This window comes from Piliocolobus tephrosceles, chromosome Y (genome assembly GCF_002776525.5).
Source record: "Piliocolobus tephrosceles isolate RC106 chromosome Y, ASM277652v3, whole genome shotgun sequence".
NCBI lineage: Eukaryota > Metazoa > Chordata > Mammalia > Primates > Cercopithecidae > Piliocolobus > Piliocolobus tephrosceles.
The window spans coordinates 13,247,687-13,261,832 of NC_045456.1; the positions used below are offsets into that span (position 1 = coordinate 13,247,687).

Consider the following 14,146-nt stretch of genomic DNA (forward strand, 5'->3'; position numbering starts at 1 on the left):
ATTACAGGCATGAGCCAACATGCCCGGCTAATTTTGTATTTTTAGTAGAGACAGGGTTTCTCCATGTTGGTCAGGCTGGTCTCAAACTCCTGACCTCAAGTGATCTGCCGCCTTGGCCTCCCAAAGTGCTGGGATTACAGGCGTGAGCCACTGTGCCTGGCCTCCTTTCTTTTTTGAGACAACGTCTTGCTCTGTCTCCCAGGCTAGAGTACAGTAGTGCAATCATGGCTCACTGCAGCCTTGGCCTCCCCGGCTCAGCCTCCAGAGTAGCTGGAACTACAGGCATGTGCCACCATGCCCAGCTGATTTTTGTATTTTTTTTGTAGAGATGGAGTTTTGCCATGTTACCTGGACTGGTCTCAAACTTCCGGGCTCAAGCGATCTTCCCACTTCAGCCTCCCAAAGTGCTGGGATTATAGGCGTGAACCACTGCACCTGGCCCCCAAAACTTTCAATGATGGCAAATTATTCCCTGTATTACTATTACTATTAATTCTACCCTTTGGCATGACATAGCCTAGGCTGCACGTTCTGTCTTCATCAAGGAAGTGTCTATGGTTAGGAGAAATACAAGAGGGAGGAGCATCTTGGCGGATGATTTTATCTCCCACATATGTGAGGACAGCAATACCTAAGTTTGCTCACTCCACCCTAGTAAAACTTCACTACTGGCTTAATCCTTGATTCTTGAGTCTCAGGGCGGGGAGTCATTTTCTAGTACTGTTGAGAGTTATATAGCCCTAAGGGATTTTATGAAATAAAGTGTTCCAAAGGAGTGATCTAGAAGATGAGTGATAGGAGTTAATACCAAGTGTTTCTTCTGGCAGGGAGTGTTAGGTGATAAGACGACTGCTGAAGGTTGAACTGATCTTTATCCAGGGAAGTTCTGCACTTGAGGTTGTCTTTATAGGACAGGCAACAGGCATAGAAAGTGCTATAAAAATAGGTTTGTTTGTTTCACAGTATCATTGAGAAAACAGCTATAAAGAAGATATATAAAAATATATAAATCTATCATGTGGTCATTAAATGCCATTGAATTATTGAACGATGATTTATAAATGGCTGAAATTCAAAGAATTTTCATGGAACCAAACCAAAGCATTTCAGAACATCTTTTGTTCTTTCAAAATTGAATCAACTCTTCTTCATTTTACAGTTTCTAAATATTGTTTGTGTGTGTTTTTTCTGCTGTTGCACAGGAAATAATTTTTACCTTAAAATATTAAAAATTTTTTTCTAAATAATAAACTCCATGCAGTAAAAGGCAACAATCAGAGAGTGTAATGCTGCAACATTTCAGGCGTGCCCAAAATGCCCATGGCAGGATGAAGGAGGCAACCTCATGGGGCCTAACCATTTGTCTTGTAAAGTCTTAAACTACCATAGGAAATCCCTGTAGGATGTTCTATTGTGTGAGAGTTCCATTTAAAATACATTGGCAATATCCTTTAAAAAAAAAAAAAAAAAGCAGTGAAAATCTAAACTATGGCTTATAGCTTATTCAAATCTATTATTTATCTACTGCAGCAGCCAACACTGCTGCATAGAGCTAAAGAAGAAAAAAAATGAAGACAAAATAAGCATGAGAATCCTGACTACTATGAACTGATAAATAAAAGTTTTTAAAAAGCAATGAAACAAACCGCCAGCTTGTTATTCGGCTTTCAAATAGGTATATTTCCTCCTCCTCCTGCTCCTTCTCCTCCTCCTTCATTCAGAAGCAATCATCATACCACCACAAGCAAACAAACCATTTTGAAGATGTTTACCAGGAATGTTTCCCTCCCTTTTAATTTTGTGACCTGAGTATTGGTACAATTTTTTCTTTCATCCTTTTCACAGGCAAAGGGGTTACTGGATATGCTAAAGGAAAATATGATTGTAGAGTGGGAAAAAGAGTGAAGAACAATGTTTTATCTTCTTATGTCAATTATGCAGGACAAAAGACACAGGGTCCCAAAAATACTTTCAGAGTTTGTCATCCTGGATCATAATAGCCTACAATATGTTGAAAGTCTCGCTCATCTGGGCTCAAGATCCCACACTTAAAGAAAGAAAGGCTGAAATTTCCCATAATGTTCTTTACTTTGGGTTTTACAAAAACACTTATATCCAGATATTTTTTCTTGTTGAAATTCTGAAGTAAGTCAAGGTGTACACATGTAATTTAAAACTTAGCTTTGAGGCCGGGTGTGGTGGCTCATGCCTGTAATCTCAGCACTTTGGAAGGCCGAGGTGGACGAATCACCTGAGGTCAGGAGTTCGAGACCAGCCTGGTCAACATGGCGAAACCTCGTCTCTACTGAAAATACAAAAATTAGCCGACGTGGTGTCATGTGCCTGTAGTCGCAGCTACTGGGGAGGCTGAGACAGGAGAATCACTTGAACCTGGTAGGTGGAGGTTGCAGTGAGCTGAGATCGCACCACTGCACTCCAGCCTGGGCGAGACAGCGAGTCTCTGTCTCAAAAAAAAAAAAAAAAAAAAACCCTTAGCTTTGAAAGGAAACAGCCTATGTTTCCACAAATTAGAGTTCATAATTATGTTGCATTTTTACTATTATAGGACAGCAACATTGTTCACCTGATCTGAGCTCATCTATTAGTCTTTCCTTACAAATTTGAATCAAAACTTTTGCCAGGCTGTAAATATCCCTATAATTGGTAGAGAGCTAGATAAGAATTATCCCATAATAAGAGTTTGGGAGAACCCTGTGGTATTAAAAGGATGCTGACATGGAATACTGTATATATTTCTACTCTTAAATTAGATGCAGTCCTAATACTGTTTGTGAAACTAAATTAGGTCAATGACTCAGAGCTGGTTTTATTTAGAGTGAGTTATATATTAAAATGTAGCAATATTTCCTTTCTTCTGAAAAGCCTTCTGGTAAAGATTTCAATTCATTGTAGAAAAACATTTCCCAAATTAAGATATTTTAATTGAGTCCTGGTAAGAAATTCCAAGCATGCTTCCCCCCCTCAAAAGAGGCCTTCCACATTGTGCATTTAGTGTTTACTAAGATTTCAAATCCCTTTGGTTCTAACCAGTATCACTAATATAACAAATCTCACTTTTTTTTCTCCCTTAAGTGTAACCTGGGAAATCCCAACTTTCCCTTTGATGCACTAAGTCTTTGACATCTCAATCTGTAAAACCAGTGCAACAATCATAACAGGCATTTTCCAGAGATGTTACAAGGGATGAAAAAAAAAATGAATGAAATGAGTTGACTTTTTAAAGAATGGTGCCATAAGAAGCAAGACATACATTTGCACCAGAAGTCAAATGCTGTGTGGGGAGAACAGGCTTTGGAATCAAATGGAACTGGCTTGCAGGCCCAGCACAAGCATCACTAGCCATGTAACCCTGGGAAACAGCCTGAGTGTTTTGTTTGTTTCGTTTGTTTGTTTGTTTGTGTTTTTGAAACGGAATCTCACTCTGTTGCCCAGGCTGGAGTGCAGTGTCATGATCTCAGCTCACTGCAACCTCCGCCTCCTGGGTTCAAGTGATTCTCCTGCCTCAGCCTCCCTAGTAGCTATGATTACAGGTGCACGCCAACACACCTGGCTAATTTTTTTTTTTTTTTTTTTTTTTAAACAGAGTCTCACTCTGTCACCCAGGCTGGAGTGCAATGGCATAATCTCAGCTCACTGCAGCCTTCGCCTCCTGGGTTCCGGTGATTCTCCTGCTTCAGCCTCCTGAGTGGCTGGGATTACAGATGTGCACCACCACGCCCAGCTGATTTTTCTATTTTTAGTAGAGACAGGGTTTCACCATGTTGGCCAGGCTGGTCTCAAACTCCTGAGCTCAGGTAATCCACCTGCCTCAGCCTCCCAAAGTGCTTGGATTACAGGTGTGAACCACCACACCCAGCTCTGAGTGCATTTCTCCATCACTAGAAATCAGGGTAATCATACATTCCTTATCATATTATTAAGAGGACTAGAGATAGAATATGCAGAATACTCGGCATGTAGTATATGTTCAATAAATGGTAGCTGCTATGGTTACTACTACTACAGCTGCTACTACTAAATCGCTGCTATTATCATTGTTACTATTATGACTCCTACTATTATTTCTACTGCCAAACGAGGATTGTAGAAAAAGAAGTCACTTCATCCAGTTCTAAACAAATGAGTTCTTACCTCACTGTAGCCCACCTTTCTAGCAGGGATAGGAGAATGACCAAGTGTTTTGGAATCAGATAAACCCGAGAGTAACTTAAGGAGAATGACAGGACCGTCGTGGATAGGAGAGCCTGAGTACATTCCCAGTGCTGTACTTGTGTGGCTGTGAAAATTATTTTTCCAAAATTGAATATTGTGAAAGGTGTTGAGATTTATCTCATGGTCAATATTTGATCTTTCAAAGCTGACATATACCTAACACACTTCAAATTGGTTCAATGTATGTAGTCTTTGTTACGTGGATATTATTGTGAGCACTTATATGCCAGGGAATGTGTCATGAGGAAGAATCATTATGTGTTTGGTATATAGTCATTGAATTAAGACTTCTATATAATGAACTGGAATGGAATTGCATTAGAAATTCTTTTTTCATCCAAAATAAAAGTAAACTCAAATATAATTATGATGATGCCTTCTAATGTGACCTGATTGCCATATCTTTGTAATGTTCTGTTACTCCTGCCAACCTAATGTCAGTGTGTACTCCAATTCAGCAAACATTTATTGATCCTAGTCAGGGGTGGGAAGACACTAAGATTAGCACAAAGATACCTTTGTCATTAGTAAGTTACTATCCAGTAAATCTGGGTAGTATATTAAATTTATGGTCATTTTTTACATTTTACTTTTCATTCTAAACATGTAAAATAATAATTAAAAAAAGAAAGTATTTAGAACAGTAAAGGTTCAAGTCCACCCCTTTTTTTTCCTCACCTTTTTGTTTAGACACTATTTCTGATATTAATTACCACATTAATTGGGTCTTAAGTTCCCCTTCCAGTCCTCATTACGACTTCCACATTTCTTACAACTGGCAGACCTTGCTAAGTCATAAACCATAACTTTTTTTTAAAGGTTCGGAGCATTTAGTCCAGCAGCACAAATTACCCTATGGAGACACTGTATACACTAATAGCAATGAGCAAATGTTTCTTTTATTTTTATAATTGTTTTGGAAAACCATGTGGTTGCCAAAGACAGCCTACACATTGTCAAGTTGGATTCATCCCAGCCTTAAAAAGTCTGCGAAACACATTAATACTTGTGATGTATAGAGCTGAGGGATGTTTTGGTTTGTTTTAACATGCCTCTTATGTGTACATTGGTAATGTTTAATTTAGGTTAAAATTCTATGAATGATTTAATTGATATTATCCAGGTCAAATTGTTAACCATTTTAAGTGGCCGTTGATTTTGCCAAATTCCATTCTATGCCATTAGAATGCTGTCCACACTAAGTTCCATTAATGTGGGTAAAACTCCCATGATTTATTTGACTCTTAAGTATGGTAAAATAGCTGTCTAGAAATAAATGAACCAGAGTCCTGGAAAATCCAGTGGAGATACCTGGCAATGGGGGTCCCCAAAGACTTCAGCATAAAGTGCTTATCCCTTGATGCCCCCACCCTCCCACTCTTCCTCTATTTGTCTCTTAATTGTACATTGTTGTTCAGAAAATTCACGCTTGGGATTTTTATGTTTTGTGATTTGAACTTATTTTTGCAATTTCCTTTTACATTTCTAGAGAGCTGCTTGAAATGGATACTAAACTACAATTCCAGCCTTATGTGTTAGGAAATACTTTTTCTCTACTACAAAGTGCAAAGAATTTGAAACTACTTTAGTAGAGTTTTCATTTAAAAAACCCCTATTGTACTTCAGTACTGGAGGAAAGAATATGCTTGTCAATCAACAACCTTGTGTTTTTCAGTCTTGATATATGTAATTGATATATGATATATCAATTATATGTAGTATCAAAAGAGATGGTGTGCACATAGCCTGCCTCAGAGTATATTGAATAATATTTTCTCCAGATATTCATTTTAAAGTTAGTGATTTCAGATATGGAGAAGTTGTAGTCACCAGCTGTGAGTTACTGGGGGGTGGTGGGAGGGCAGGGGGACCTATTACTGGCACCTGAACTGGTGATTTCTGTTTGCCTGTAATCCAAAAATAAGTGTCTGCTAATTTCACCTGCTAACATGTGACAGCATCTTTCCAGGCAAAGAGTAGAGGTAGCCCTGAGAGTGAGGCCTTTCTTTTCAGCTCATGTACGGGAGAGAATTGTGGTTTTTAGCAGAGAAGGAGACAGCTTAGGCCTATTGCGTTTGGTACCTTCTGTAGAATGTCAGTATGCCAAGTAATTGGACTCTTCCAGACAGATCTCAAGAGAACCTGAGTGCCCATTCAAGAGAACTTGAAAAACTTTCAACTCCCAGGCAGCACCCGCATAGCTCTGAAATTTGAGAGCCCTCTGCACTCTCTAAATTCATTCTCAGGATTTGGAACTAAAATGCCAAATTGTTTTCTCAAACTTTGTAGGAACCCTTATCCACCTACTCACCCGTCTACCTGCCCATTTCTTTAGCAAGTATTTGATGAGACTACTATGCAGCAAATACTGTGTTCGATACTTTGAATCCAATGGGGAGGAAGAGCAACCTGGGTCTTGTCCTAAGGATGCTTTCCTTCTAAGGGAATTCACGAATCTTTAACTACAGTTAGTCATTGTCTAACTGTAAGAAGAGGCAGGGAGAATCTCAGTATGTGTTACTAGAGAACATTGGCACTAGTCGATTTAATTTTCACCAAATTGACTATTTGGGTGAGATCCTCATTATGCACGGTGCACATCCAACTTAGATGGAACCATCTAAATTGGAATAATAGACCTTTGTGATCTGTGACTCCACGGATGAGATATTGGGTCTCAGACAATCAAAGACAGACTGACTCTCTCACTTTGAAGCAATGCATCAGGCTTTATAATTAAACTAGTTTAGTCGCGAACTTCTTACTATGAACCTCAGGACATTCTGCAGGTAACAACTAGAATTATTTGTGTGGAATACTAACAGCCCAGGAAACAGATTAAAGTCACAGGCAGAATTCTTTAGCCTTGTTAAGTACTTGGTGTTAGGAGGAATATGGAAATTTCCCAGATCTTGAAACATTGTAAAGGCCCTGGGATATACTATCTAAAGGCCTGTAGGCAGTATCCAGAAGTCTTCCATGATCCCTTTTTTTGTTTTGTTTTTCCATATTGAGATGGAGTCTCACTGTGTCACCCAGTGTGGAATGTGGTAGCAAAAACTTGGCTCACTGCAACCTCCGCCTCCCAGGTTCAAGCAATTCTCATGCCTCAGCCTCCTGAGTAGCTGGGATCACAGGCATGTGCAACCATAGCCAGTTAACTTTTATATTTTTAGAAGAGATGGGGTTTCACCATGTTGGCCAGGCTGGGCTTGAACTCCTGACCTCAAGCGATCTGCCCGCCTCCACCTCCCAAAGTGCTAGGATTACAGGCGTGAAATACCGCACCCAGCCCAGGTGTCTTCCACAAAAATTAGCCAGGCATGGTGGCACCTACCGGTGGTCCCAGTTAGGAGGCTGAGGTGGGAGGATCACTTGAGCCAGGGAGGTGGAGGCTGCAGTGAACTGTAATCACACCACTGTACTCCAGCCTGGGTGACAGAGTGAGACTCTGTCTCAAAGAACAGAAAGAGGAAAGAGAAAAGAGAAAGAAAGGGAAAGGAAGGGAAGGGAAGGGAAGGGAAGGGAGTTAGATTTTTTGGCTATTGAGGAAACTATAGCTGTAAATAGTTTGTGTTAATTCTCAGAAAACCAGTTAAATGGTAAAATTCAGGAGATCATTATAATCAACTTTAATCATGAAGAGATAGTTACAAATGTGGCTCAGTTTCTTTTTTTGTTTGTTTGGTTTTGTTCTTGTTGTTTTGAATTCAGAAGCAACTTTATTTTAAGAATCTCAGTTTATAGTGAAGTCTCAATTTCTTTAGTCATCATTATGTAAAATAGAATAACATTGCAAAGAAAAATCAAATAAGATTGAAAATCCTAGGGCTAGCACATGATTGAAGCAATATTGAAGGTCACAGGTAGTACAAATTCTCTGATTATTAACAGAGGTGAGCTTTGTTACAGGGAAATGGATCATTATTAAGTCATCTGTCTGATCTAGAGCCAGCAGCACGATCTAATGATTTCATTCTTGGATTATTTTTAATATGTAGAATTAGAGATGTTTGGGAAGTGTTTGCTATTATCTTGATAGTACAGTTTCCTCCTAAATTACTTTTGTTAAGTAAAATAATGTTGCATTGGAAGAAAGTGTGTATTTCTTAGTAATGCTTCACGATTCCTCATCCTACAATTCAATAAATCATCTTATACCTGTCAGCACATGTAGTCTAAGATTTATTGCATGATCCATTGTGAAGCAGATAGTTCCTTGGCCAGAGAGCAATTTCTGAAACTAATTTAATCAAAGTGTTTTTATAATACAGTGAACTATGGCTTGATGTCTTAAATATGCATTGATGTCTTCAGAACCATATGATTTAATTCTATCCAATTTTGAAATGGAATTAAGATTTGGCTTCATGTGACTTCTTTTATAGTCAGGAAATCTTTGATTGCATTAATATTATTTATGTACTGTTACTGAGCAAACATTCATTAGTGCCTCTATTTGCACAGCCAACCCACTAGATGCTGAGATGTTATAGGGGAACAACAACAACAAAATACTAGTTCAGTAGAAAGATGTAACTGAGAGCTTGGAAGGAGCAGTAGACATGGCACTTATTGGCCAAAAAGGAATCCAGTTTTGCTGAATTTGAATGTTCATTTTGCAGAGTGGTGGTAATCATAGCTGCCTTCTACCAGGGGAGTTTTAAACCTATAGTTTTGATGACTTTGCACGCCAACTCAGGAGTTTGAACTTGATCCTTTAAGAGTTGAAAAATGTTGGAGTTTTGAGAGTGACGTAAGCTTACTGGGAAGATTACATTGATGGCCATGTGTGGACCTAACTAGACAGAAATTAGAGGAATGAAAACCAGTGATTCGTGGAAGATTGTTAAGAGTGGAAACCTTGGGAAGAAAAGGGAAAACTGAAGTCAAGGAGTCTTTAAAAAAAAAAAACAACTTCCCAAGATCTTTAGAGAGTGATTAGATAGAAGACATGAAGAGCATAGTAATATCTTTTGTAAAGATGAAGGCCAGGCATGGTGGCTCATGCCTGTGATCCTAGCACTTTGGGAGGCCAAGGTGGGCGGATTGCTTAAGCCCAGGAGTTCAAGAGCAGCCTGGGCAACATGGCGAAACCCCGTCTCTACCAAAAATGCAAAAATTAGACTGGCATGGTGGCACATGCCTATAGTCCCAACTACTTGGGGGGCTGAGGCAGGAGGATTGTTTGAACCTGGGAGGTCAAGGCTGCAGTGAGCTGAGATCGCACCACAGTACTACAGCCTGGGTGACAAAGTGAGACCCTGTCTCAATAAAAATAAATAAATAAATAAATAAAAGATGGGAAGGTGGGGATAAATTTCAAAGGAACAGATGATGCAGTTAAGAAAGTTGAGTTTAAAATAACAGGGGACTAGCAAAACTGAAAGTTGGTATCGAACTGGTAGTGAGAGACCAAAGATTAAGTCAGAGTTGAGATCTGAGATCAAAATCTGAATCGTATCAGGACAGAGGATGGAGTTAAAGCTGTGAAAAAGAATGCCATTGCTGATAGAATATGTACATATGAAGCCACTGTTTTATTATAATTGGGTAGAACATGTTCTGGTGGAAAACTCACTTGCAGTCAAAATTGCGCAGTGCTGAAGTCTGCCTTTAATTATAGTAAATGCTTTCGATTTGAAAATTTGTTCATTACCTGTATCAGTGATACTTTATTCAAATAAAAACAGCACACTGGAGAAAGATAACAGTTGTGGAAGGCCAAAAGTCTTCTCTATGATTTACTATCACCATTTAATTATTGAGCTGTCTCTGATATCATCTGACACTGCCTCCCCAGAGTGTCCTATCACAGTGATGGACCAAGGTCACAGATATTTGGAAATCAAATGATAAAAGTCACACTAAAAAGTCCTGAGAGCAAAGTTTAACGTGTTTGCTTTCAGCTTTGTATATTTCGTGTCAACTGAATTTTGAATTTTGAGGAGGTACACTGACTCCAACCAATGGTTGGGGGGGCATTATTTTTTCATCGTAAACAGATGAGTCTGGGTCCTCTGCTGGCTGGTTGCCCTCTCCCCCTTTCAACACCACTTAATTTTTTTTTTAAGAACAACATTTATAAGTAATCAAGAATACATTGGTAGCAACTTCAGCATGACTGTGTTTTTGTGTGTCCGAGAGGGGCACATTGTGAACATCTGAGTTCTATCTTCATTTTTATTAGAAAAAGCAATTTAGAACTGCCAGTCAGATGGGTTAAAAAGCACGGCTGATCAAGGTGCAGCATCCATGCCTGAACCTTCTGTGTGGCATGACATTGGCTCATAACCCCCTTATACCTTCTCTAGCTCTCTCTTCAGTTCTGCTTCCTGTTCCCCAGTAGAGACTGAAGGAACTCGGGAAAGGCCCAAGAATGGGACCTGATTACGAAGCCTGAGCAAGTAATACAAGCCTGAGCACAAAGTGTCCACAAGAAAGGGAAGGTGGGGAGAGAAGCAGAGCAATTGCTTACTTCCTACTTAGCTTCTCCTCTCTTTCTCTTTTCCCAGGGGAAGGTGCCCAACAATTTGTATTTTTAACCAGCTCCCCAGGTGACTGCTGTGGCTGAGCCAAGCTACATTTTGAGAACTCCTGGTCTACCTTCTAGATTCTACAGAAAAGACGAGACTTTGCAATTTGTAATTGTTATAACTGGCAAGTCTCCTTCTACTTCTCTGAGTATTGGACAGTTTTCTCTCAGTGGGTTAAAAGCAAATAGCTTGGTTTTTAAAATTTTTTGAAAGTAACATTTATTATTTGACTTCTGCTTTAGCAACACATTGTATATGTAAACTCAAATATAGTTCAGGGAACTGAGAGCTAGTTCACTTCCAAAATACAGTGACCCATAAATTGTCTTTAGTCATGTATAAACAAATGAATGCTATTGGGAAAATGTATTAGTAAATATTTTGTAAAACACAGCAAATTAAATCACTTTCTAGAAGTGATTTAATTTGATTTAATTTCTTTTTTTTTTTTTTTTTTTCCAGGCAGGTGGCCATCAATCAAAGTAGCAGAATACTAGGTGTGGTTTTCTTTGTTTTTGTTTTGTTTTGTTTTATTTGAGGCAGTGTCTCCCTCTGTTGCCCAGGCTGGAGTGCAGTGGCACGATCATGGCTCATTGCAGCCTCGACCTCCTGGACTCTGGCGATCCTCCTGCCTCAGCCTCTGGAGTTGCTGGGACTACAGGTGCATGCCACCACGCCCAGCTAATTTAAAATTTTTGTGTGTGTGTGTGACAGGTTCTCCCTATGTTGCCCAGGCTGGTCTCAAACTCCTGGACTCAAGTGATCCTCCAGCCTTGGCCTCCAAAAGTGCTGGGACAGGTGTGTGTCACTGTGCCCAGCCTCAGAATACTTTATCACTTTGGTTTCCAAATATTGGGAATATTTTGCAATTTACCTTTTAGACTAAACAAGGCTTCAGGGCAATGCTCTTGCCTGAGTTGACCTTTGAAAGTGAGTAGAGGAGTAAATCTATTCTTTTGTCATCAGAATTTGTTTTTAATGTTTTTCCTATATATTTAATTTCATGTGTAAAAATATTGTTGAATTATAAACATCTGTAGTACACTTCTGTTGTGTTTCTGGTGAAAGTAACTACTGTTAAGAGCAACAGACCAAATTTGTGTACAAATGCTTTGGCAAATTAGAAATTGAGGTGACCATTCAGTAGTTCTTTTTAGGCATTGGGAATACTTGAATGCAAGAAAGCATTCCCTTATATTTTCAAGTATAAAAAGTCCGCTAAATTCCTTAGCAGCAACAATCAGTGTTTCCCTGCTAAGCACTGTTTTAATAAAGTTCCTGAGATTTTCTATGATAAAATCACATAATTTATACTTCTACATACATCTATATATAATTTTATTCCTGTACTTGTTATATACATATAAGCTGCATTACAAATATATTTTATTCTGCATAAATCCTAAAGTATAAAAGTAGTAAATTGAATAAATTATTAATTTTCCTTCACTGTATCACAGAACCTGTTTCTCCGTTTTGAGCAATGGTTCTCGAACTTGGATGCACATTGGAATCTCCTGGGTAGCTTTCACAAATCCTACTCCCTGGACCTCACTCAGGCGAAATTATTTATACTCTCTGGTTGGGAAGGGAGGATAGATCCAGGTGATTGCCATGTGTAGGCCAGAATGGGAACTACTCCCCTAGTAGACACTCCTCATCTTCTTTCCTTCCATGATTTCCACATTTCTTTCAACTCAATCAAAATCATCTTGAATAGACAAAGGCAGTGTCAGTCCTACTGAAGGTTGAGGAAATGACTGAGTAAAGATGAAGAAGTCAGGGACAAAGGATTCAATGAATTTTAAGAATTTGAGATTCAAACTTCCTAAAACTTAGGCAAGGATCTGTTTTTGAAGGTTACTCAGAGCTGAAAAACAATGGCATACTTTCATATTCTTCTTTGATTCTGTAGGATGTCCCAAATGGGGAATTCTCTTACATAATATTGATTTTTGTAAATTCCTAACAGATCGTACCCATTTTGGATGGAATGGAATTTTAATCTATTTTTTGAGCCAAAGAGTGTGACCTCCCTTGGCCTTAAATTTTTTTTCTACCACACATGTGGGGATATGAGTATTGTGAACACTGCGAACCTTTCCTGTGAATACCGCAAATTCAAGAACAAAGCTGATCATGTATTGAATTTTAATAATCATTTTCAGCAGCTGGTCCAGAAAAGAGCATTTTCTTCTAAAACCTAAAAAATTCGGAAGATAAATTCCTATAGAAACAAAGCAAATCATACTTATCTATTCAAAATTATTAGATCAAACACTTTCAACTATTTTAGCTTCAAATATGTTTAATATATTCAGTTTAACTGACATGAAGTACCTGCAGAATGTGTGGTGGTGGCTTAGAAAAAGATTTGGTTCCCACAGTATCTGAAAAACAAAAATGTGTTTTCCTCCATCCAAGGCTAAGCATCCACTATGAGACTAATTTGACATTCAGGTCTGGTAAAAATGCTTGATGGTATCAGTTAAAACCCTGTTGAAGTAGGAAGACCAGAACATGTTCATTAATGAGTATCTGGCAATGTTATCATCTACTTAAGGTGGAAGAAAGGGGATAAGATCAAAATTGTTCAATCCCTGAGTAATGGAGGAAGAGGAAGTAAAGCTCGAAGGGACCTATACAGACAGCATGTATGACATCCATCAATATCAGGGGATTTTATAGACATTAATTATCCAGTGCTCTACACCCTCCCTTCCTGCCTTTTAAGGTATATTTTATGATCGAGGGGGAAAAAAAAAGACCAGGAAAATAGAATTGAGGGAGATAGCAATCAATGAGTAATTCCATATCCAATTGACACTTAAAACTCAGTGCTTTATATATTTATTTGCAGAGTGGAAGGAACTAACTAATCCTCGTGCTGTGCCTTCCTTACTCACTTTTGACCATGTTTTTGCTATAGCAACCTTGATCCAATTGAAGATTGTCATTTCTTATTCTTCCTCAGTTTGAAGCTTCTGCTTTCCTGGACAAAAGACACAAATAAAACAGGAATTTATTCAATCATTGCATTTTATCCATAATTTAAGGCATCTTATCTATAATTTTTTTTCTGAGTTAAAATTTATTTTGTTGGTTAACAAAAAGAGTCTTTAGAATTCTGAGTACCTGAAGGATTGGAATTTGAGGCGTCCTCCTACACTCCCATAGTAGCTGTTGAAAATGTTAAGTGAATTGAATTATATTGAAATTTTTAAATGACTTGGAGCAACAGGAAAAAAAAAATGTGTAAATTAATTAAAAAGTATTTGGACTATTTTTTTTTTTTTTTTTTGCCGTTCCCATGGATACCAGGGATTCCTTTCCTTTCCTTTTCCTTTTCCTATAAGCCTGGGAACCAGGCTTATCGG

The 14,146-nt window shown here is 38.5% G+C and overlaps 1 protein-coding gene across 2 annotated transcripts in view; it reads left to right on the forward strand.

The window, feature by feature from the left end:
• Window positions 1–14,146, forward strand: part of MID1 (midline 1) — a 234,464-nt gene that overhangs the window by 138,281 nt on the left and 82,037 nt on the right. The gene's annotated exons all lie outside the window — the stretch shown is intronic.